This window comes from Peromyscus maniculatus, chromosome 14 (assembly GCF_049852395.1).
Source record: "Peromyscus maniculatus bairdii isolate BWxNUB_F1_BW_parent chromosome 14, HU_Pman_BW_mat_3.1, whole genome shotgun sequence".
Taxonomy (NCBI): domain Eukaryota; kingdom Metazoa; phylum Chordata; class Mammalia; order Rodentia; family Cricetidae; genus Peromyscus; species Peromyscus maniculatus.
In genome coordinates, this window is record NC_134865.1 from 62,784,197 (window position 1) to 62,809,974 (window position 25,778).

Consider the following 25,778-nt stretch of genomic DNA (forward strand, 5'->3'; position numbering starts at 1 on the left):
AGCTATGCGGAGAAACCCTGTCTCGAAAAAAAAAAAAAAATGCTGAAGATCGAGCTTAGAAATAATGATTTTTCCCCTTTAACCTTTTAGTATAAAACACTTCATTCCCATCATAACTTGGGGCAGCTGATGCTGAGAGGAAGGCACTTGAGATACAGCAGCATCTATGACAACACTTTGGGCCGGAGGGCATTGGAGTTCAGACAGACGCCTTCACTGTGAGCAGCTGTGCCTAGTTAGTCATGCAGAAGCCCTGCTCCATGTTCCTATGTGTCCTGTCCTTTACTAAGAACAGTGGATACTATCAATTCTCAAAAGTTCAATATTCAAAATTTAGTCTGTATATCTTTCTTTGTGGACAGCAGTGATGGTGTAATAAAATCAAAGTAGCATAGGACATCCCACAGGGAGCACAAATGATGGATTTAGCTTCCTATAGGTGTACTTCTGATAGAGACACAGCTGCATGCACTAGACAATGGTCATTTTATCTTCTCTCTTCATATTCTTTATCTTTTTTCTACAATGTTGTAATTATTGGCACTTTAAGAATAGAAAAAGCTGGGCAGTGATGGTGTATGACTTTAATCCCAGCCCTTGGGAGGCAGAGGCAGGTAGATCTCTATGAGATTGAGGCCAGCTTAGTCTACAAAGTGAGTTCCAGGACAGCCAGGGATATTCAGGAAATCCTGTCTTGAAAACAAATAAACAAACAAAAAGAATAGAAGAGAGAGAAGAAATAATGTAACCCCAAATTTTCACTTTCTTAAAGAAGAAGAAATCTATTTATATATGAAATACACACTATCTAGTCTATACTTCTAATACACAATTCACAGGGATGAAAGGAAGCTGCTGTAGGTGAAGCTGGAATGGGGTATCCAGGGACATCTGCTAAGCTTCCCTCCTGTTTTGAGATAGACCCCATAATGTCATGGTGGAACTATATGCTTCAAATGACAGTTATTTAAGAACTCCTCATCTAAGCCTGTCTCCTCATATCGTACAAATAAGGACTAAGTTCCAAGACATTCAGCGCCTCTGCTGGTACCACACAGTGGGCCCAGGGCTTCTACAACGGACCTTGGTTTTCATGCAACAACTGCCCTCCTCTGAAATGCATGACTTGCACTGAAACACTCCATCGTTCCCTCTTCAACCACACATGCTGTACACTGTCTAATTCTTCCCCAGACTGAAAGAAAACTTCACTGAAGCTCAACAACTACGACACGGCCACCCATGCCTAGGTGTCCACACTGAAGGTCCTCCAGTCCAGGTAGTGTAACATGTGGCTGATGATGGAAAGCAAATACGCAAACAGTTGAGAAGACAGCCACTTAGAATATTCAGCATACAGCAAACAGAGTATCTTACAAACCACAGCGGTAAGGAAAAGTTGGTTTTCTGTTGTTGTTCAATGATCACTGGCCAGCAAATATTTTTTTCTATTTCATTATACTAGTCAAGGTGTTAAGGTAAAAATAATCAGCTATGTTTGGCTTTAACACTCTGGGTTCCATATCCATGTATAACACAAACAGCTTTAAAATAATCTTTTAAAAGTATATATGCGATGAACATTTACAGATCTTTCCTGCTGTTGTCAATGTGCCCTAAAAAGAAAATATAACAACTCTTTATGTGTCATTTACATTGTGTTGCCTATTGTACGTAATCTAGGGGTGATTTAAAGTGCATGAGATGGTTAGGTAATACTGCCCTGTAACTTAATCTGGTGGACTTGCTGCCACAAGATTTTGGTATCTATGGAAATGAATCCCCAAGAGGAGCTAAGAGACAAATACATATACAAAACACTTAAAATAGTGGCAGGTTTATAATAAAAATTAGACATGTTACTATTTTTTAAAATTTACCCTAAGTATCCCTTGTAAAAATCAATAAAATATGTAAAAAGTATGAGCTATAATTTTAAACAAACCAAAGAGGACATTCATCTCACTATTTTAAAAGTCCACCTATGATAGCAAGCTACATTATTAAAACTCTGTCATATCTACTGCCACCAACTGGCTATCAGTGAACATACCACAATGAACTAAAAGTTTCCTCACCAGACTGTAGCACAGAAACCACAGGTCAAAAAGAAGAGCAACATTCAAAACCTCTGTCTGTCCCTTGCAGTTTGTGAGACACTGAAACAACATACAAGTTCACAGATGGGGCTGAACTGGCCCAGTGCATGATGGTTCAATAAATAAATGGTTAACAGGCCGCTGTTTGTCTTGTCTATGTGGTAAGACACACAAATACAGGTACTCGTGTTTTCATTTCAAGCTAATTCATTTCTGAGAAAACATTCCCCAAACTTGAACAGTACAGAAAAAAGCACACTAGTCTATCCCATTCCACCTGCTTCTTCCTAGCTTGCCGGGGTGGGGGTGGGGTGGGGGTGGGGGGGTGGTGGAAAACCTAGTTACAGAATGCAAGTTCTGGTATAGCCAACAGTTAAGCTTTTGTCATTTCTATAAAGAGCAGAAGAGAAGGTAAGGGTATGGTGAGACTTTATTTTGCTGAAATGTGATTTTATTTGTATATTAATAAATAAAGTTGCCTGGGGGTCAGAGCTAAAAGCAAGCCATTTAGCACAAGTCTAGTGGTGGTAGCACACACCCTTAATCTGACCACATGGCAGGCAGAGTCTCTGTGTGTTCGAGGACACAGCCAAGCAGTGACCCGAACCTTTAATCTCAGTAAGGACCATAGAGACCCGGAGGTCTGTATAGACAGGCAGTGACGAGGAAATCATGTGATTGGGTTTAAAGCCAATGAGAAGGTAGAACAGAAAGGCAATAAAAAAGACAGGTCACATAGAAGAAGGTCTCTCTCTCTCTCTCTCTCTCTCTCTCTCTCTCTCTCTCTCTCTCTCTCTCTCAGGAGAAGGACAGCAGCGACTGGTAAGCTAAAGGCTATTCACTAGTGCTCTGACCTCTTGAGCTTTTAACTCTGTATCTGGCTTTGTGTTTCTTATTTAATAAAGCCGTTTAGAATTACATCTACATAAGAGTATGCTCCGTAAAAAATAAGTAGTTGTCTTAATCTTACTTTAAAAGACACCTGACTAACAAAATGGGAGAGAGAAATGGGTGACTGACTATAAACACTACTTCAAGGTTCAGTTTCTTGTGACCAAATGATGGCATGACGTCATGCCTAGTCATATAGGTACAACCTCTGAACTGTTCACAAAGTGCAAAGTATGACATTCCTTAGGTTGGAATGCAATTTTTCCTGGACTGTGTTCTGACTTTACGTTCAAGGAGCAATACATTTGGGGATCTATATAACTTTTGTTTATTGAACTTCTTTGATCAGCTCTTACTTATAGAACCTACAAAAAATTCTTGCTTGTTTTTTGATGCAGCTCCTAGGGAGATGAATGATTTCCTCTAGATTATATTCTAGAAATATTCTAGAAATAAAAGAACATGAATGCCCCTAAGGGTTGAAGTTTTTATTATAGATATAAGGAAACACACAGGCATCTGGAAGGGTCCCAAGTGAACACAACAAGCCGACTGAACCGTGCCATGTATGGAGACAGGGGAGGGGACAGAGGAAAGGTAGGAGCCAAGAGGCCAGGACTGAGCCAAAAGACCAAGAGAGCCGTGTAGCCAAAATGCCTGGGTTATATAGGGCAGAGAAGCTGAGGGAGGGGTCCAGCCTAGTGCCTGGGCTGGGGAGTTTAGGGTAGGAGGTAGGGTATGCCAGCCAGGATGTCTCCTTAACAGGTACTGGTTATGCTTAGAGAGGCTGGCAGTATCTGCTTTGACATGTTAATAGACACCTCAGTTAGCCATTTTTCCAGGGTTTGAGACCTAACACACCTAACACAGGGTCTGTTCTGGAGCCAAATTAAAGTTGAGCTTTTAGGAGAAAATTCTCAGATTTCTGCAACTACTATGATCTAGGTGTATACAGACCTTGTAAAGGGAAGGCTGGAACGGGCTAGAACATGCTTGTTACAAAGTACAACTCAACATCAAATACCAACAGTGTCTCCTTTAGGAATTCCCACAGACAGCCACGTATCTATGTGTTTATGCTGATTTTGAAAATGGAAGAAGGGTTGACATGAATCAAGGCCTGAATATAGCCTCCAAATGCTAGAAGAGACAAGAAAACAGATTCTTCTCAGGACCCTATATGAAGGAGTGCAGTCTTGACTTTAGTCCATGTCAACTCTTACCTCCAGATCAGTCATATGATAAACTGCTAGTGTTTTCATCCACTAAGTTTGTGACATGTAATATAGCATAATAGGAAAGCCATACAACTTAATAGTTTTAATAAGTGGTTTATTCTACTAGGAACACATTTAAGGACATGCCTGACCGATGATCATGGGAGCAGGTAATCAGCATGTAATCCCTACAGTACAGGGTACACCAAGGGGATGCAGAGAATTCAAGGAAGTCCTTGCAAAGAAACCTGTAGCCAAGTAGGAACAGTCAAAATGTGGCCCTCCCAGGCAAATTTTTAAATGTTACATCTGTCATAATTGGTTACTCCAAAGAGAGTCCTATCTTTAGGTACTCAGAAAATCCTTAATCATGTTTTTAAAAATTATCCTTATTGCTACGCCTATGCTGGAGTATAATTATATAGAGAAAGGTATACAATTTAGACAATCCTATAAAAGGCAAATGCTGATGTGAACATGAAGATGCAGGATGGTGTAAAATATTCCAAGGGAAGACACTGCTTCTCTGCATTATGTCTCCAGCGCCTGCTCTAATGCTTGCCTCGCAATCTACCTGGTATTCTCGTGTATTTTTTTTTTTAATTATGAAGACATTCATAATAATCTGAGTCACAACTGTCAGATGTTGTATGATATTATCTAAACCAATGGAGACACACTTATATTAACTGAATATTTTACCTGCATTAATTCTTCTGGATTAAGATCACAAATTCACATAGTTTAAGCACTTTATAATTCCTTCACACATGCAGAAAATAACGAGGCTTTAGAAATAGAAATGCCATATCAAGAGCAATGAAAGAAAGTATGTGATAACAGCTAATAGAACAAAGAATGACCAGTTGTAGCACAGTTCTGTGGGACATCAACACAGGAACCAGACAAAGACAAGAATCCAAATGGAATCAGGAATTCACCATTAGATAGCAATCATGTGCTCACACACTGGAAAATTTCCTAATTTTGATAAAACACATAAACTTCAGATTGAAGAAACCATGGGAATGCTAAACAGAATGAACCTGAGGCAAACCACACTGAGACCCCTGGTAGTCAAAGTTCCTGGAAACCAAAGATAAAATATCTCGAAAGCAACAAGAAAAAAACATTTAACTCTAGGGGGAAAAATAATCAGAAAAACACACATTGTTCCTATTAGAAATCACTGAATTCATAAAGAAACATCATTTTTTTTAATGTAAAAGAAAAATGGCTAGCAACCTAGAATCTTCTATTTAGTTAATGTTTTTAGAAATGAAGGTGAAGTTAAGACTTATTTCCAATGAAGGATTAAATTAGTATGTATCCAGGAGCCCCAAGGAAGCTCTCAAGGAAGGAAATGTTAAGAAGGAATTTGAGTTGATGGCAAAGAAAGACAGAAACAAAAATTTGAGTTCCCGAGCCTAAGGAGGTAGCTCTGTTGGTAAAGCGCTTGCTGTGTGAGCCTGGGGCCCGGGAATCTGCCTAAGAATTAGATCAGCCAGAATCTACATTAAAAAGCCAGGCACGTGCTTGTAACTAGTGCTGGGGAGGCAGAGGCAGGCATATTCCTGGGCCTCATTGGTAGGAGAGTCTAGCCTACTCAGTAAATTACAGGCAAAGTGAGAGACCCTGTCGCCAAAAAATAAGATGGAGAATAATTAACAAAAACAATCTGTGGCGACCTCTGGCTTCTACATGTGCATGCACAGGAAAGTATATGCTCCCCCATCCCCCACATATAGCGCACACACACAAACAGTCAAGGAAGGAAATTTAGGAAATGCCACAAAAATGATAAAAATAAAAATACAATATGCCAAATTTCATGATTTCGGTGAATTTATTAAGGAAGCTTGATGCCAGTAAAGAGTTGTGAACTTGACAGGAAGCTCACCTAAGAGACAAGCCTCTGGGCATAGCTGGGGTAGGTTATCTAGCTACGTCAGCCTCTGGGCCTGCCTATGAGGGATCATCTTGATAAGGTTAAGTCACGGGTGAAGGTCCACCCTAAAAGTGGGTGGCATCATTCCCTTGGCTTGGTCCTGAATAAAAAGAAAAATGCAAAAGAGCACAGGCATTCAGAGTTCTTTGCTTCTTGACAACAGATGCAAGGTGACCTGCTCTATCAAGCTCCTGCCACTAGGACTTCTCTGCTGTGATGGTCTACAACCTGGAACTAGGAGCCAAAAACAAACCCACCCTCCCTAAAGTGGCTTTTGTCGGGGTATTTTGTCATAGCAAGAAGAAACTAAGACAAGGGTATTTAGAGTCCATTTTTCAAAGTGCTCCTCGGCATCATGGGAAGACCCATTTGCACTGTTTCTTAATGAGGCCCTTCATGTGCCCTGGCTTTGGAATAAGGCTCAGCAAACTAGGCAGAGGCCTTTGTGGCCAGCAGCATATCTGATAGCCAAAATAGGAAACAACCCCAACTGTGTATCAGAGGATGAATGAGTGAACAAAAGTGGTGCTTAAATACAAGCTATATATTTGGTTATATGAAAAGGCCAGACAGGCAAACCCACAGATGAAATGTATATTAGGAAATAACAAGGTGGAGGAAGAGAGTGAAAGTGTGTGCTCACAGTTGTGGGGATCTACTTGGGCTTACGTCTGGATTTAGACAGGAGTCACGATTGTAAAAACTTATATACAAAAATTGTACCCTTAAAAGTAGATTGTCTTTTCAAAAGTAAAATTCACACAAAACAACAATCATGCATCTACATCCCTGTATGAATAAAATACAGGACAGACCATTGACATTGGTGTCAAAATGACTTGGATACAAAATTACCAATCTTCTTTACAATACTCTGAATGGTGGCCAAGAAACAAAAGTCACAATGATGATACTATTCTATCTATCTATCTATCTATCTATCTATCTATCTATCTATCTATCTATCTATCTATCTATCTATCTATCATCTATCCATCCATCCATCTTCTATCTAAAAAGCCTGTAACATATGTACGTCTGTGTCTAAATATAGATATATAATTTAAATAAAATCTTTCCATCTGAGCCAAAAATGCTCCGTCTGAGAGCCAATAATCATCTAACAAAAACCCCAACACCAAGCATGAGAAGCCTTCTTTTGAGTTGCTGGTCAGAGTTGCCTAAGAGACTCCCAAAATAGTACAAGCTATTTCTGTTGCCCTTGGTGGAAGGTAAGTCCCTATTTCTGAAGACACTATGAACTTCAGACACAGGACCCAAAACACACTGAGGTGGAAATAATTTGAAAGCCTCCTCCCTGAGGACTAGCTTTCATTGTACCAGAAGGCATCATGCAAGTTTCCAAAGCAGTCTATAATCCTACCAACCTATGCTGCATATGAACCATATGCACAACAACCAGCCTGGCACAATAAACTTTTGGGTGCGTTAGTAGCATACATACTTTGGTGATAACCAACAGCTCTCAAATTGAACTTACACCTGCTCAAGAGGGAAATCATGTCTGGTACTAGAAAACTGATCACCTACTGAGGTGGTATTGGGTTCCCCAAAATATTGTGCACCCTAATTAACTTACATGGGGTCAGAGACAGAACAGCCACAATATTAAACATAGAGGATAGGCAGTGGTAGCACACGCCTTTAATCCTAGCATTCCGGAGGCAGAAATACATCTGTTCAAGGATACAGCCAAGCATGGTGACTCATGCCTTTAATCCCAGAAAGTGATGGTAGAAAGGAAAGATATATAAGGCATGCAGAGGAGAAACTAGAAGCATTTGGCTGGTTAAGCTTTCAGGTTTCTAGCAGCAGTTCAGCTGAGATTCATTCTGGATGAGGACTCAGGCATCCAGTCTGAGGAAACAGGATCAGCTGAGGAACTGGCAAGGTGAGATAGCTGTGGCTTGTTCTGCTTCTCTGATCCTCCAGCATTCACCCCAATAACTGGCTTCAGGTTTGTTTTCATTAATAAGACTCTTTGAGATTCCTGCTACACCCTACCCAGGGATAGTGAAGTCACAGATCATGAAGAACCTATAACCATCATCTTACCAAACAAACATAATCCCTATCTACACTATAAATATTTGTCCTTATAAACAGAGATAAGTGTAGTCCTCACCCCTCAGCAAGGAAACTTCTTGTAATATGTGAGAACATTACAGAAAACCACAACCAATTAAAATCCAGAGTTGTGGAGCCCAATCCATCAACAACACAACCCCTCACCTAACACTCAGTGATCCTTGCAGGAAAGGAGGCAGAAAGTTTGTAAGAGCCAAAGGATTAGGGAGATTGCTGTGAGATTGTGTCTCCTAGGAATGGGAGAAGCTACACCCATAAAGTCTCACCATATGACTAGCTAAACATGAGCTGAACAGGACAAGAACAGAAATACTAAAGTGGGTGGGAGAAAGCCCAGGAGACCTCAATCATACAGGAAGAACTAGAGTTATCTAGGGAATGGTGAGAGCAGGAGAAATAGCCTTCTCCAGGGATGAGTACGTCAACTGGGTATCTGACACCAAATAGTTAGCCCTGAAAATGAACATACAAGTAACATTATACAAATGGAGCAGATTGTGTGTATGTATTTAGGAATAAGATAGATGGCACAGAAGATCTGCAATATAAACATTCCCAGCACCCAGATAAAAAGCTGGGTGCGACATACATGTATATATGTATGTAACAACAGATAATGAAAACATGAGGCCATGCATTTGAAAAAGCTTGGAAGAGTCTATGGAAGGATTTGGCAGAATGAAAGGGAGGGCATATATGATGTAATTATAATCTCAAAAAAAAAAAAGAAATGATTTAAAAAGTAACGTAAAAAATTAAACAATTGTTTTAATATTTAAGTGAGATGGTGTACATCCCTTTCAATTAATAATTAACTTTATCACACCAATTTGCATACATGATGATAATTATTATTTTCCATTACTGCTGTGGGATGTTAATGTATGTCCTGTGGGAGCCCTTCTTGGGTTCCTTGTGGCGTTACCCAGCAGGTTTGTATAGAGGATGATTAGGACCATGGGCCTGAGTGCAGGTGTCTGAGATGGTCTGCACTTGGCTGTACTGGGGGATGGTCTGTATGTCAAGTTGCTCTGATTGGTCAATAAATAAAACCTGATTGGTCGTGGCTAGGCAGGAAGTATAGGCGGGACTAACAGAGAGGAGAAATAAAAGAACAGGAAGGCAGAAGGAGACGCTGCCAGCCACTGCCAGGACAAGCAGCATGTGAAGATGCTGGTAAGCCACGAGCCGCGTGGCAAGGTATAGATTTGTAGAAATGCGTTACTTTAAGATGTAAGAACAGTTAACAAGAAGCCTGCCACGGCCATACAGTTTGTAAGCAATATAAGTCTCTGTGTTTACTTGGTTGGGTCTGAGCAGCTGTGGGACTGGCGGGTGACAGAGATTTGTCCTGACTGTGGGCAAGGCAGGAAAACTCTAGCTACACATTACATATTAAAATGCATTGAAGACTACCACATTCACACAGCAGAACAGAAACCATGTTATCGATACATGTTATCAGTAAGATAAAAACCACCCACACTTTCACAGATACCCTATTCTTTCCTGAAACTGATATGCTACAACATTTAGCCTTTCTCTCCTTAGACCTTACTAACTAAAAATTATATCCTTGCTGCTGAGTTGACTATAAAGAGAATTAGCTGAGAAAGTTATGAAACAATGTAGTTTAATTAAATGCCAAAAGGATGATATGAGTAAAATCAAATGTTTCTAAACTATCTCAGGACTACAGGGATGGCATAGGGTATGGTGTTTACTTTGCAAGCATGAAGCAAGTAGACCTGAGTTGAGATTCCCACGCTCTAGACAAAAAAGCTGGGTGTGGCATCGCGTGTCTAGAACCCCGGGGGCTTGAAGGTGAGGGATACAGAGAAGATAGGAAAATTCCTGGTATTTGCAGGCCAGCCAGTGCAGCTCAAATGCCCAGCTCCAGTTTCAGCAGACAAAACCGGTCTCAAAGAGTGAGGTGGAGAGAGAAAAGCAGACGCCCATTGTCAAGGTCTTGTTTCCACACATATACACAAAGGAATTTTTCAGGGAAGCAGCGGGATCCTCAGATCCTATACCTTCCTTCTACTTCTAAATTGTACACTCATTCTACTTCCAAATATTTGCAAAAATTCCTGCATCCTGACACAGCAGCATCCTGCCTGTTCCCTCTCTAGTCTCCCAGTACCCTACTCCCTCACCTAAACTTTCTAGGGCTGTGGTTGTTAAACAGAATTTCTTAATAATTTTTATTTAAAGACACTCTGTAGCTGAGAACTATTTATCAGATTGGATTCCAATACAGTCAAGTATGGAAAGGTCTATTCATAACTTTGCTAATGATATGTAAAACACACAACTGAAACAACTTGAGAAAGAACTCATTGTTCACGGTTTCAGGGAATTGTAGTCCATCATGGGAGGAAAGGCAGGGCAGAGAGTGTGAGAGAGAGCCATGCGCATGATGTGGACCAAAAGGCAGATAATGGGACCAGAAACATGGACTGGCTATAACCCTCAAAAACCCATCACCGGTGACTCAGGTCAATTAGCCAGGCCCCACTTCCTAATGGCTTTACAACCTCCTAACACATCACCACCAGTTTCAGAACAGATGTTCAAATACCTGGACCTGGGGAGTGGCATTTCACATTCAAACCATAACATTAGGCATTTAGCTAAACTCCAAGGAAATTAACTTTATTGTGATATACTCTGTGGATAATTGAAAAGGGGCACAGGAGCAAAATCTAGCCAATATTTCTTATTCTAGCTTAAAGTCTAGACTCCTTAGCACATGGCTTAGGAAACTGCCTACAATTTACTTTCTAAAGACTATCTGTCTCAATAAAGTATCTCCTTGTAATGTCTGCAACATCAGCGCAAAGCAAATATCCACTATTAGCTTTCAGAAACGACAATGTGACAAAATGCCCGAGAAAAGAAAATTCTAAAGAGGAAAGGCTTGATCATGGTATCTCCCCTGCCAGGCAGTGGAACCAGGACCTGTCCTTGGTGCATGAGCTGGCTTTTTGGAACCTAGGGCCTATGCTGAGACACTTTGCTCAGCCTTGGTGTAGGGAGGAGGGGACTGGACCTGCCTCTCTGAGTCTACCAGGCTGGGCTGACTCCCCAGGGGAGATCTTGCCTTGGAGGAGGTGGGAATGGGGTGGTGGATTGGGGATGAAGGTGAAGGGGTGGGAAGAGGGGGGACAGGGGAATCTGTGACTGATATGTAAAATTAAATTAATTATAAAATAAATTTTTTTTTTAAAAAAAAGAGGAAAGGCTTATTTGGGTTTGTAGGTTCTGAGATTTCATTCCATAGCCAGCTGGACTCACTGTTTGGGGTCTGTGGTGGAACAGCCCATATGGGAAGGGCATATGTGCCAGAGCAAGACTGTTCAGCTCCATGGGAGAGAAGCCGAGAAAGTTAGAAGGGATCCATGTCTCAAAATGTCATTAAGGTTCCACACCAATAAGCTAATTCCACTGGACTCCATCCAGCAAGTATCACCACCACTAACATACAGCCTCTGGAGAAGATCAGATCTAATCCATAACACTGCAGAAACTCCACTCAAACATCTTCTGTCTTCTTGGATTACCTTGATGTACTTCAATCCTGCCACTATTCTAGCATGATTTGTTCTCATATGCTCCAAACATTTCAATAGACTTAAATTCTTTGGTATCATATTTAGGAGCTTTGGTTCTGAATATGATTTAATTAAGACTGGTTTGCTTAATGATTTGTTTTTGTTAGAGGGGATTAAACCTAGCATTAAGGAAGCACTCTACCCTGAGTTATGTCAGCAACCCATGGAATTGTGAGTAAATAATAAAAGCAAACTAGCCAAAAAGTATTCACACAGTTAAAGAGAAAAAAGAAACAAAACATCGACTCTGACTTTGTTTTATTTTGTTCTCTACATCTTTACCCTAATAACTGAGGTCAGTAGCTCACTATCCTGTACCCTGAGAAGAACATCAGATGAAAAAAAAAAAAAAAAAGAAAAAAGAAAAACTGTTACACAAAATGCCATTTAACAAGAACCACCCTGTTATTAAAGCTACAATATACTTTTATCAGTACCCTTTATTGCTTTCTCTGTATTTTCAGTTTCAGTCCTCCCAAAATGTGTGCACCGCTATTTCAAGAGTAGTTATCTTCGGCAAATGTTAGAAGGATCCAGCCAGGTCTGAAATAGGGGTGACCTGACAAGTAGGTCAATAACAACAGAACGCATGGTTATCTAGGTCTGCATGAGTCACTTTACACCAAGCCCACTCATGGAAGCCTGCAGCATGGCACCAAAGTACCAGGATCCCAGTGAGGAAAGCGGGGCTCTCCTGCTGCCGTTCATTACCTCAGCAGACTTGTCAAAACGGCAACTCGATGTTTCTTGTCCACAATGTTATAATTATAAATGAAGTCATGGGATTTTATTATTAACCATTTTACAGTGCATGACGTACTTGCCTCTAGCTCGGGAACGTTCAGCACTGCACGTTGGTATCTAAATGTCATCTTCATAGCTGAGTTACTCAGTAGGTATGAAGAATAATTATTGCGGATGAATATGGATGGCAATCATCTCCCAGAAAACTTTGTAAAAACACATTAACAGATTCTTCACTTCGTCTCAGTAATTATTGTCATTGTTGTTAGGCTCATGCGTAGATAATGAGCACCATGACAAATCATTCCCATTCACCTCTAATATCTGTTTTCTTTTACACCTAGGGTAAACACACTTTACATAATCATAAATCTTTCCTTTTTCTTCTTCCTCGCAATTACAATGATTCCTCTATAACTTATCCAGGCCCTTCAAATTCTAATAAACAAATTAAATCACTGTTTCATTTGGAAGCTAAAAACAGCACAAAATAGATTTTTCCCCCCACAAATGGATTATATAACACTAAAATTTTCATTTGTTAGATCAGTTTCTTTTACATCAGTGTCAAGGCAATAAAAGAACTCTGAAGTCTCCAAAGGACAGCTTTCCCCAAACCAGACATCAGAGAAAGCTTCTAAAGGGCAGTGAAGCATACCAAACCCGGTTTAAGAGGAGGGGTTGGGGTTTGGGTGGCTGCTGCTCCTTACTATTAATGAGAATTTAAAATGTGAGTCTCGTTTCAATAGAAGAGACCGAACAAACACCAAGCTAAAGAATAAAAGTAAACAAGACAGTTGCCAATGCAAGATTACAGGCATGAAAGCGAGTGAGAGCTTTCGTTCGTGCTATGTTCAGATGGCAAACCGTTTGCCTGGATAATCTCACAGGTCGTTGCTTCCTTTAATTAGTAGCTTTCATAAACATAAAAAAAGCCTCAAGTAATTTTTAATACTGATTACAACTGCCTAGTCCATTAACAAATTGTCACATTAACAGTGCCATGTTGCACCGCCTATCTTTAAAGGTTACTTGTTTCATTTTCATAGATTTTAATTAACTTTTCCTTTCCTGCTGGGGTGGATTATTAAATAGCAACCGAGGCATTTTGCCTTTCTCAGCTTCTGTCTCCACACAATTTTGAGTGAAAGGGAGATCAAGAAAATGTAAATAAATAAGTAAATGTAGGTTCCCAAAATTAGAGAGTAGTGGTGAGTCCTTGCTACCAAGACACCACTCTCTGTCAACTCTACCAGCACACTGATTGAATCAAGTTCACATTGCCACAGTACTTTCAGAAGTCTCTTGCAAATTCCCCATTCTACCAGTAGCTTCTCTTATTTGCATTAGCTGGGAACAGTACATATAATCATAACTGACAAGCTAGAGAAGGCTGGGGCTTCTGAAACAGGGAACGGAAAGGAAAAACACTCATTGCTCAGATTCCCTAAAGGAGAAAATGTTTATCTCTATTTGGAAAACAAAATGTACTGTTCTTGCAGGCTAATCCCTAAGGGTTAAGTACATCTATGTGTTTTTAATACACAGCAAAGGTTCTACCCTCAAGCAATGACCTCTTTGCCAAGTACTTCTCTACATAAATATGTAGAGGCAAGAAGAGCCCGGTACGAAATGGTCGCAAGCAATATATGAGTAATATGTACAACCTCTACTCAAAAAGCGTCTTGTCAGAAGAACTTCCATGACCCAAAATGATCAAATGTAACCACAACACTCTGCTTCCATCATGGCTCCTACATCCTTTCCCTACTTGGTATGCATACATGCATATATGCACATAAACACATATTGTATATGTAGCACAGTCATCACCAATGTCAAAAGCTGTATCTAAGGACAAATACATAGTTTGTTTTCAAATAAATACACACACTGAGGAGAATAGACTGAAGATATTTACATAATAAATATGATCAGGAGCAGGGCGAACAGAAATACACAATTAAAGGCAGCAAGGAGGGAGCAAGGAGAGAGACAATGAACACCAGCAGCAAACAAAACAACAGCAGGGGGAAGTGGAAATGGAATGTGGATGGCTCTTTTATTATTATTATTAATTAATGTTTTTTCATTTATTTTACATCTCTGTCACAGTTTCTCCTCTCTCCTCTCCTCCCGTTACTTCCCCCTTCCTCCCTTCTCTCTCCCCATATCCACTCCTCCTCCCTTTCCCTTTAGAAAGGGGCAGGTCTCCCTCAACAATGCATGGCACATCAAGTTGAGGCAGGACCAAGGTCCTCCCCCAGCATCAAGGCTGGGTGAGGCAAGCCAGCAAGGAGAACTGTGGAGAGAAAAGGAGAACTCTTAAGAGCAAGGAGAACTCTTAAGAGAAAGACCCTCTTTCGTCAAGCTCTAAAAGATCAACTCAATCTTCAAGGAAAGAATTGGAACTGCCCACTTGCACCAAGCTAGACATATATGTGTATGTATACATATAATAATATACATATGCATATATACATTCTATCAGTTCTGTTCCTTTAGAGAACCCTGACTAATACAACTCCCAAGAAATGATTCTGCAATTTGACCATCTTTGGCAGTTTTTACTAACTCTGATCTCTTAAGTTTACAGCTTCCCTACCAGTTTTGACTTCCCCTCCTACAGTAAACTCACTGCAGGTTCTATGTACACACCTTCACCATCCTTTCTAAAGAACACCCCCCCCCCCCCCCCCCCCCGCCATCTCTGATACTCACCTATGACTACTTCCCTTGTCATCCCACCTTCAGTACCAGGGCTTGCCTGCAGTTCTGGGAACTGACCAAATGTCAGGCTGGGGTCTGCCTAGACCACCCTCTATGGAATCCTTACTACTTCGTTCTTAATCAGTATGAAGTGTTTTGAGCTACAGAGATAGAGAACATCATACACACACACACACACACACACACACACACACACACACACACACACACACAAAACCTGTCCCTTCCCACATGCTCTTCAATGACTTTTTTATGCTCTTTTCTGAAACAGGGAACATTATCTGCATGAGTACCATGTGTCACTGATTTTGTTTCCTTAAGTCACTGCATATTCAGACATCTAGACCAGGTCTAGGCTCCTAATAGATGCTCATTAAATACATATTGGATTTATAAATCCATTTCTATACTTCTGCTCATAGAAATTAAACCTCACAGAACACGAACAATATTTCACCCTAACCATCTGCAATAACTTTCAATATATGGTTGTTATTCAGAACATGATGCTTTTAAAGCCCTTTATGGATGGGACTCAGTTTAATCATTCACTATCCCTTTCTACACTCTCTATTCTAGAAACAATATTTACAGGTAAATGTACTACTGTGGGGTAAGGCTTTTGTACACTAGTTTAATAAAATGCTGATTGGCCAGTAGGCAGCCAGGAAGTTAGGTAGGATAAGCAGACAAGGAGAATTCTGGGAAGAGGAAGGCTGAGTTAGGAGACACCAGCGGGCTGTCCAGGGAGCAGCATGTAATGGCACACAGGTAAAGCCACAGAAAATGTGGCAACATATAGATTAAAAGAAATGGGCTGAGTTTAAGTGTAAGAGGTAGTCAGTGGTAGGCCTGGGCTAATGGCCAAGTAATTTTAATTAATATAAGCTTCTGAGTGATTATGTTATAAGTGGGCCATAGGACTGCGGGGGGCTTGGTAGGACCCAGAGAAAACTTCCGACTATAAAGTACCATGTTCCACTGAACTTTGATCCAAGACTTCGGCCAAACAGCCCTACCTTGTTTCCCTGATGCATCTGAACACACACGTCCTTCCAAATTTACTCATTAAATTTAAATCCCAACATGGTGGTGTTACAAGCTGGGGCCCTTAGGATGTGAATGCATAAGGAAGTTGGACTATTTGTGGATGAGAATAGAGACGCTCTAAAGATGTGAGAGGAAACTAACTTGGTTCCTTTGGCTTTCATTCCCCCTTTCTTGATTTATGGGGATATAGTGGTGAGCCCTATATCCACGAAGGAAGTTCTTGGGAGCAGACACCTGGCTTTCACCATAAAAAAGGATGACAGTGTTTTCATCTTAGAATTCTCAACCTCTGTAACCATGCAATACTAAATTTATAATGTTAATAAAGCACCCAGCACAAAGCATTTTGTTATAGTACAATGGAAACTGATTCTAATTTCTATTTTTCAAATTCCAGCTGGTTTCCCAGATAAGCAAGATGTTCTTGGAAATTGTTCTCACAGTCAGTATCTTCTTTCATGTTTGGACATAAATTTACACACTATTTTACAACATGATTATATATTTATTTCTTACTTATTTGATCCCCTTTCTCTCATTATTGGAAAGTGCTTTGGGAACTGTTGGGGATTTCCCTCATATTTACTCAACACCATGCCTGGAAATCAGTAATAATGAGTATTAACTGAACATATGTAGATTAAATATTTATGTTAAAAATTTAGAAATATTCTTTTTGGAGATTTGAGAACACTGACAACATGTTAAGATGCTACTAAAACTAAAGTTTTAAATTTCAGCATTACAGATTCATTTTCAATAAATTACATAATTAAATATTTGTCACATGTAATTTCAAATATAAAACAGATATTTTAAACTCAGTAAAGCATTTGGATAAGTAAATATTATGTAATTGGGATGGGCTGGGCATGACTCACTTTTTTTTTTTAAAGTAACCTTGCTTAATATTTCAAGATTCACCTATAAACTGAGCCTGTAACTGACTTTGAACCCAGTAACACCAACATTAAGTCATGTATCTTCAACTTCACAACACAAATAATAGGAATTTCATATTGTAAAGATGTAAATTTGGGGATTCTATTGAGATAGATCTCAGCTGCCAAACCTCCCATCAGTCGGATGGTAATCTGGGTGTTCATTTTCCCCACATGATGGTAGATTTGCACTGGGCTTCCTAAAGTCTCCCTTAGGCCAGGAACACATTTCAGACATAATTACGGGAGCAGTCTGCGGCAGTGGAAAAAAAGTTAATGGAACCACATGGAAATAAACCCATGTCATTGGTGTCATTACCAGTACACTCTAACCAGCAAAGCTAACCTCAATGTAAATAGCAGGCAAAAATAGCACAACACTCCATCTCTTAGAGAAATCAGTTTCTCTGGAAAAATGCAATAAGATGGAAACACCTGGAGAGTCACATTTTCTGGACCAAAAGAGGGCACACGTGTGGGTTTCTTTCTTTTCTTTGTTTTTCCCCCTTTATGCTTGCTCATTTGTTTTTATACATGTGTACATGGACCAAGATAATTTTCCAACAATTAGAACAGGGGGTTGGGGTAAAAAGACAAGCTTCACTTGACAACACTTATTTACTGTCTGCCTATCTCCCAAGATTATAAAGAGTCAATTGCTTTCAAAATATGCTTCCAGCTCACTGACCTTGTGTCTATATGTGTTGAGGCATATGTGGGTGGTATGTGTGTGCAACTACCTTTACCCCTAATCTACCTAATCTAATGTTACCAAGTTATGCAGCTGCAAATTGCGGATGAAGAATATTTGTTTTATTTTTAATCTACTCTGCTGGCAACATCACAGTATGCTTTATGCTTTATCGTTTTATTTCTCTCAGAGAAATTTTTAGTCAGTTTAACATCAGTCATTGGATTGTCCAGCTTTCCCTATTTATTGAAACAAAACTAGGCTATTGCTTTTATACTCTATAGACAATTATAATTGCCATTGATTACCATTGCTCTTGATGTTCTTAGAACTTACAGGAGTTACAAACTCAAGAGTGGACAACCTATAGGAAGATGCTTAGTGTTTTAGTAGCACCTTGGAAGTGCTAGAAGCTATCATTCATGGTTTTGAAGCTTAAGTGTTGCTATATGATTTAAGGATAAAAAAATTTGCTTTAACAAGAAGTCAAAGCATAAACACATTATACACTTATGTACAAACAGCTTTCACCCACTCAGAGTAAGGGTATAAATGAATACAAAACCATATGGAAGAAATTATGTAAATTCTACCCAACTAGTCTATCCATATACCCATTGACTTCACAATTGATTTCTGGGTATTCATTTAATAACTAGTTTATTTAATGTATTAAGGACTTTAGGTTGTTAGTCAATATTGGTTAAAGTAAAAACAAAAAAATAGTGTCAGTAGGGGAACATTAAATAAATTATTGTATATTCATATTATGGAACATCCTCACTGATGTTAAAAACACTGTACAATCAGTTATGCCAGCACCATTTGTTGATGATACTTTCTTTTTTTCCATTGAATAATTTTAGCTCCTTTGTCAAAAATCAGGTGTTCATAGGTGGGTGGATTTTGCCAGTGTCTTAATTCAATTCCTTTGATCCATCTGTCTTTTTTTTTTTTTTTTTTTAATGGCAATACCATGCTGTTTTTGTTACTATAGCTCTCTAGCAAATTTGAAATCAAGGATAGTGATACCTCTCAAAGTTCCTTTATTGTACAGGATTGTTTAACTATCCTGGGTTTTTTGTTTTTCCATACGAGGTTGAATATTGTTCTTTCCAGGTCTGTGAAGAAGCGGGTTTGGAATTTTGATGGGGAATGCACTGAATCTGTAGATTGCTTTTGATAAGATAGCCATTTTACTATGTTAATCCTACTTATCCGACAGCATGGGAGATCTTTCCATTTTCTGATATTTTCTCCAATTTCTTTCTTCAAAGACTTAAAGTTCTTCCCATATAGGTTTTTCACTTATTTGGTTAGAATTGCTCATCAAATGTTCTTGGGACATAACAGAGTTATTTTATTATCTGATGATGCCAAGCACTGGGCCAAGCTCCAGGAGTCCAGTCAAAGAGAGAGAAGAGGGATTCTATGAGCAAAGAGCATCAAGATCATGATGAGGAAACGTACAGAGACAATCAAACCAAACTAGTGGGAACTCATGAACTGTGGGCCAATAGCTGTGGAGCCTCCATGGGACTGGACTAGGCCCTCTGCATAGGCAAGACAGTTATGTAGCTTGATCTGCTTAAGGGGACCCCTGGCAGTGGCATCAGGATCCATCCCTAGGGCATGAGCTGCCTTTTTGGAGCCCACTGCCTATGGTCCATAAAGGAGGGGCTTGGACCTGACTCAACTGAGTGTATAAGGCTCTGCTGACTCCCCAAGGGAGGCCTTACCTTGGAGGAGGTGGGAACAGGGGTTGGGATGGGAGGAAAGGCTAGAGGCTAGGAGGAGGGAGGGGAGGGGATCTGTGGTTGGTATGTAAAAAGAATAGAAAATTTCTATAAATAAATACATACATACATACATACATAAAAGAATTATGCTTGTGGTCAAAGGGGTCCCATGAAAATCCCCAAACAACCCAGGCTATTGCTAAGACAATAAGTTGCTCTCCACAAACTGACAGCAAGGCCCTATTGCCAAAGAAAACACCACACAGCTCACTGAACATCGAAAAGTCAAGCTAGTGCCTATATAGAACCTTCACTCCAACATTCTAGTATCCTTGGTATGGGAAGGTGTTCTTAGGCTACTGAAAGAGAAACATAAACAGGAACTCAGCCCCAAACTCTGTGATCTACAATGTTGTCACACCTGCAAAATATGCTAAGGTAATGATGGCACAAAGCTTGTGGGAGTGACTAAACAGTGTCTGATCTGACTTAGGGTCCATTTCCATGAGAATGGAACCAATACCCAACACTGCTCGGGTGACCAAGAACCACAGATTAGATAGTTTAGAGACCTAGGATAAAACCAAATACTCCTGGTCTTAAAAAAAAAAATAAAATAAATTTAAAAATTCAAGTAGTGATAAAATGACTCCTAGTATTACTCTGTTATACTCAGATCATTGCCTTATTCAGCTGCCATCAGAGAAACTTCCTCCTGCAGCAGATGGAGACAAATACAGAGACCCACTGGCAGACATTACACATACAGAGAAACAGAGACCTTGGAACAACCCTAAGTGGGATGTCTCCATCAAATCCCTCCCCTCAAAGCTCAGGGAACCCTGAGAAAGAGGAGGCAGAAAGAGATTAAGAGCCAGAGGGGCTGGAGGATACCAGGAGAACAGGGCCCTCTAAACCAGCATGAGCAAAGCTCACAGAAACTGAAGCAGCAAGCGAAAGGCGTACAGGAGTCTACACAAGGTCCTCTGCGTATATATTATGACTTTCAGTTTAGCACTTTTATGGGACTCCTGAGTGTGTGAACAGGTGGGACTCTGATTCTTGTGACTTCTCTTGGGCTCTTTTCCTTCTGTTGCTCTGCCTTGTCCAACTTCGATGTATTACTTTTTGTTTTATCTTATCTTAGTGTTATCCCACAGAAGCCTGTTCCCTTTCTAATGAGAGACAGAAAAGGAGTGACTCCAGATAGAAGGGGAGGTGGGAAGGAACTGGGAGGAGTAGAGGGAGAGGAAACTGCAATCAGGATACATTGTGTGAGAAAAGAATCTATTTTCAATAAAAAGGAAAAAAACACTTGTAACAAAAAATACAATTTAGAAATACTTAATCTGCAATTATGAAGACAATAGAAACGTCATGTTTTCGCTAAATTTTAATTTTTATAGAAATTAAACACAACTTCTTATATTTTATTGTTGTCTCTTAACAAACATATACGTTGGAGCTAAAGCATCACTTATCCTTTACTGGGTACCTCCTTTAAACTTTTCAGGTTAATGCCCAAACTCTTTGTAGATCTGGATCCAGAATACAATAGGCCTAATGTCAGCTCAGCAGCCGCCTACAAGCCTCTCCATTCAGGCAGGCTGGATGCTGGCACACACACCATCCTCACAGTGCTACCCTGTCTCTTCTGACTGCTCTTTAGGGGTTGGAGAATTATTGTTTGCCCTTTAAAATTCAGATAGAGTGTTTATTTTTTTCTGAGAAAATTTTATAAATCCCTAGGACCCAGTAGCTTTTCTCTATAATTATGCAGAGATCTACTCATGGAACAGCATTCACTGCTTAAGAATCACTAATTTACATGTTGGAGCTCCCCCATTATTTAAACTTTTCAATATAATTTTAAATTAAAATGTAATTATATCACTTCTCCCTTCCTTTCTCCTCCCTCCAAACCCTCCCAGAAACCTCTACTCCTTCTGCAAAGTAGTCATCCCTGAAATCATACGTATATAAATAAAAATCAACTAAGAACGTTGCATGTGTATTTATACATCTATATATGTTACAATTATAATCAAAGAAAAAAAGACGATGTCTGAGTTCTTGCTAGACAAAACAAGTGAAAAACTTCAGAAGACACAAAACTTTTTTAAAGATAAAGTAGAAAGAATGCAAAAAGTTACCAAATACACATTTTATGAATTTTCATTGAACACATACCTATACATCACTGTGTATCATGAGACTTTGTATCCTCACTGGCTAGTAAGTAATAAGCACTAAGTCAGTGTACAATAAGGAATAACACATGACAATAGTCATGTTGGCATTTTATTAATCATTGTAAGAAATCAGCCTAGTGCTACAATCTAGAAATAAAATTTTAATTATCAAGATCACACACTACATTTTGTTGTTGTTAAGGTATATGGGTGCTTTGCCCGCATGCATATCTATGCACCATGTGTGCACCTGGTACCTGTGAAGGCCAGAAGAGGGCATCAGATCTCCTGGAAATGGAGCTATAGATGGTTGTGTCCTCACAGGTGGGTGCTTGGAATCAAATCTGGGTCCTTTGGAACAGTCAGACAGTGTTCTTAATCTGTGGGCCATCTCTCCAACCCACATATACCATTTTTAAAGGGGAACTCTACAGCCACACAAATTTATAAATGCAGAGATAATGAAATCTGTAACTCAACAAACAGGATGTTAAGTAACAATCCTACCAAGAAACCCAAAATACGGAGTTTGGTGCTAAAATCCAGCAAAGTATCAGGATACATCAAATAAGATTACTTGGGCTAGCATATATTATTAAGACTTGGAGTTATGAGATATAGACCATAGACTATAATTCACAGTAAAACTCAGAGGTCTGCATTCGGCAGAGGCAACTCAGAAGGATGGTAACAATGGAACAACTATATTCACCTGCTCCAGGGAGAGGGATGGAGAAGACTGAGCCAGATGTGTAGGGAAATCACTACAGAGGCATCAACAGTGCAGGGCCAAGATGGTAGGCTTAGAGGTGACAGCTATAGACAGGCCCACTGATCTAGAGGGCTGAGAGAGAGACTAGCTCATTTTACGTCATAGACTGCAGCCTAACCAGCAGAAATTTAAGCACAGAAAGGCTAAACAGGCAGTAGTTGCAGCTACAAAATACAGGAACCAAGGACATTCACCGTCCTCAAAAGGGATCAGGCTGCTTCATTCATTCTGCTTATGTGACACTGTGTCTCTACCAGACTCAATTATTTAATAGGATTTAAAATTTTGCATTTGGTTTCAGTATCACATTTTTTCTTCCCTGATTGTTCATTCGGTGAGTGCTCCAATGCAAGGACAGACGCTTAGCAGGAAGTATCACAGTGACAGTGACATTAGAGCAGCTGGAACTGATGATGTGCACTGTGCTCTAGTCACTGTGCTAAGGGTGTGGATGCATTTTCTCATTTTATCATCATCAAATTGTGCAGACGATTACTTCTTCCATTTTCTAGGATAGGGAACAGGTGGACAGAGAATGTTCCCTATATAATGAGAAGTTAGCAAGATGACATCTAACCCAGGTCTGACTTCAGCACCTGCGCTTTCTCTGTTATGTCAAATTACCTAAATTTAAATGATTTATGTGACACAGTATTTTAAGTTCAAGTGTTTGCGTCTCTAGACACCATGAAGAATGCTAATAGGATTCTTCAAAGCAAGCATTAAGGGGGTCATGTAAGCTGTCCAAATTTACTTGAGTTTTCCCAAATATCAGTAATGAATTTCACATTCACATTAGTGATTATCAGAATAAGGCATCTGAGTGAGGGAAGAAAGGCAAATTTAGATAAACTCATCAAGACCTAACTATCTCTGGCATAAAAAAAAAAACCCTAAATTATTATGGCTATTTCCATTTAATTAAGAGTATGAGAGCTATAAGGACATTTGCATGTGATACAGTTTGTAGTTAAAAAAAAATTGAAAACCACAGAGTACATTACAACTAAATCTAGCCAGACATAGAACAAAGACTTTAAACAGACACTAGCCAAATGATTCCATTTTATCACATTGAAAATCATTTTATTCCTTCAACAAAACTTCCAATAGATGGACTAGTGATTTTGCATGCAATAAACTATATAATAAACTCCAAGGAGAATAAAATGGTGCTAAGTAAACTAGCCATTACTATATGGAAGATGCATTGGAAATAAAGATCACTGGTGTTAAAACTTAGCTCTATGATTCATTTAACATAAATTTATAAGCCATCTATTCAAAAACATACAAGACCAGGGTGGACCAGAATTAACTGCTCATGTAACCGCTGGCATGAGTAAGACAGAAACTGACAAATTGATGTACAAGGCTTGCGCTCCTTTGCTAACAGGAAACATGCATTGTATTTTGTTTAGAGCATTACCTCTCTAGTAGGCTTCAAGGTTTCAAAACCCATTTCACTTAATATTAAGGTAACCCAGGGACATTACTGAGCTACTGTGAAGCAGGGATTTCATCCATATAAATGGGGGCGGGTGGTACTAATGGGCAGGTGTTGCATTAGATAGAAATGAAATTAAATAGAACACATCACAAAGGACAAAACAAGAAATCATCTTAAAGAGCAATGAATATGTGCTAAGGAATTTCAATAGAGATCGATAACAGAACTTCTAGTAACTACATAAAGACAAAATAGAGAAAAGTAATTTTAGAAAATAAAATGACTAAGAATTTTGTAGAACTGGAATCCCAAGAATGATGAATAGAAATATAATTAGGAAAAATAAGTAAATAAAAATGAAGCTATTCTAAGTACCTAAAATGGTGGACCATGGAAAAAAGCATACAGAAAGAAAAAAGTAAACTTGTCTGTACAAACAACTTGGTTGATAAAAGATAACATTAGCAAAAGCCATAGGAGTATAAAATACTTTTAAAATGTTGACAGAACACAATTGTCAGTCTTGCCTTTTCTATGAAGATAAACAGCTGGTTACCAAGGAAGGCATAATACAGACACTAGATAGAGGAGGAACCTTTTATTCACTAAAAGCAGGACTGGGGATATAGCTCAGTGTTAAAGCATAAGACAGAGCAAGAGCAAGGGAACTGGGAAACAGTGCTTTTCAATAGTAAAGAAACGTATCCTAATGTCTACCTCATGACCAAGGGTGGAGATAATGAACCAGAGTAAGCTTTAAGTCAGGTATGGATAGATTTGGGGGTTGTTGTGGTAATGATAGTGTGCCAATACTGAGCTACATTCCCAGCTCTGGAATAGATAAAGAACACCTACATGCGCGCACACACACACACACACACACACACACACACACACACTCATATATATATATATATATATATATATATATATATATATATATATATATATATATATATTCCAAAACCTAAATGAAAATGTAAAATAAAAAAATGCCATACAAGTAAATAAATATCAATATAAGAATGTTACTGGTTCAGAGTAATGATCATATCTAAAAACTGAGGGAAAGGAAGGATTCTATCAATATATGCCACGAACATCATTCAAATAAGACAAACGTCACTATTTTCTAAATTTGGCTTGTGCATAGGAACTTCTCATTTCTGCATATTATAATGTTTGAAACATTACATTGTGAATTAAGAAATCAAGAAATTCTCTCGACCCTTGCCCTTCATTACCCCCACTTATGTCCATGTTGTTCATGTAGATCTCATCCATTTCTCTGTCATTGGGCAATCCCTGTGTCTTTCTTGGGGTCCTGTTTTCTAGGTAGCCTCCCTGGAGTTGTGAGTAGCAGTTTAGTCATCTTTGTTTTACATCTAGTATCCTCCTATGAGTGAGTACATACCATGTATGTCTTTCTGAGTCTGGGTGACCTCACCCAGGATGATTTTTTCTAGATCCATCCATTTGCCTGCAAACCCCATGATGTCATTCTCTGCTGAATAGTATTCAATTGTGTATATGTACCACATTTTATTTATCCATTCTACAGTTGAAGGGCATCTAGGTTGTTTCCAGGTTC

General features: G+C 39.3%; 1 protein-coding gene and 1 pseudogene across 14 annotated transcripts in view; one reads left to right on the forward strand and one right to left on the reverse strand.

Annotated features, from left to right (window-relative positions):
• Positions 1 to 25,778, reverse strand: part of Cep128 (centrosomal protein 128) — a 355,586-nt gene that overhangs the window by 80,157 nt on the left and 249,651 nt on the right. The gene's annotated exons all lie outside the window — the stretch shown is intronic.
• LOC121822525 (mitochondrial amidoxime reducing component 2-like) overlaps positions 1 to 25,778 on the forward strand; it is a 51,450-nt pseudogene that overhangs the window by 1,278 nt on the left and 24,394 nt on the right.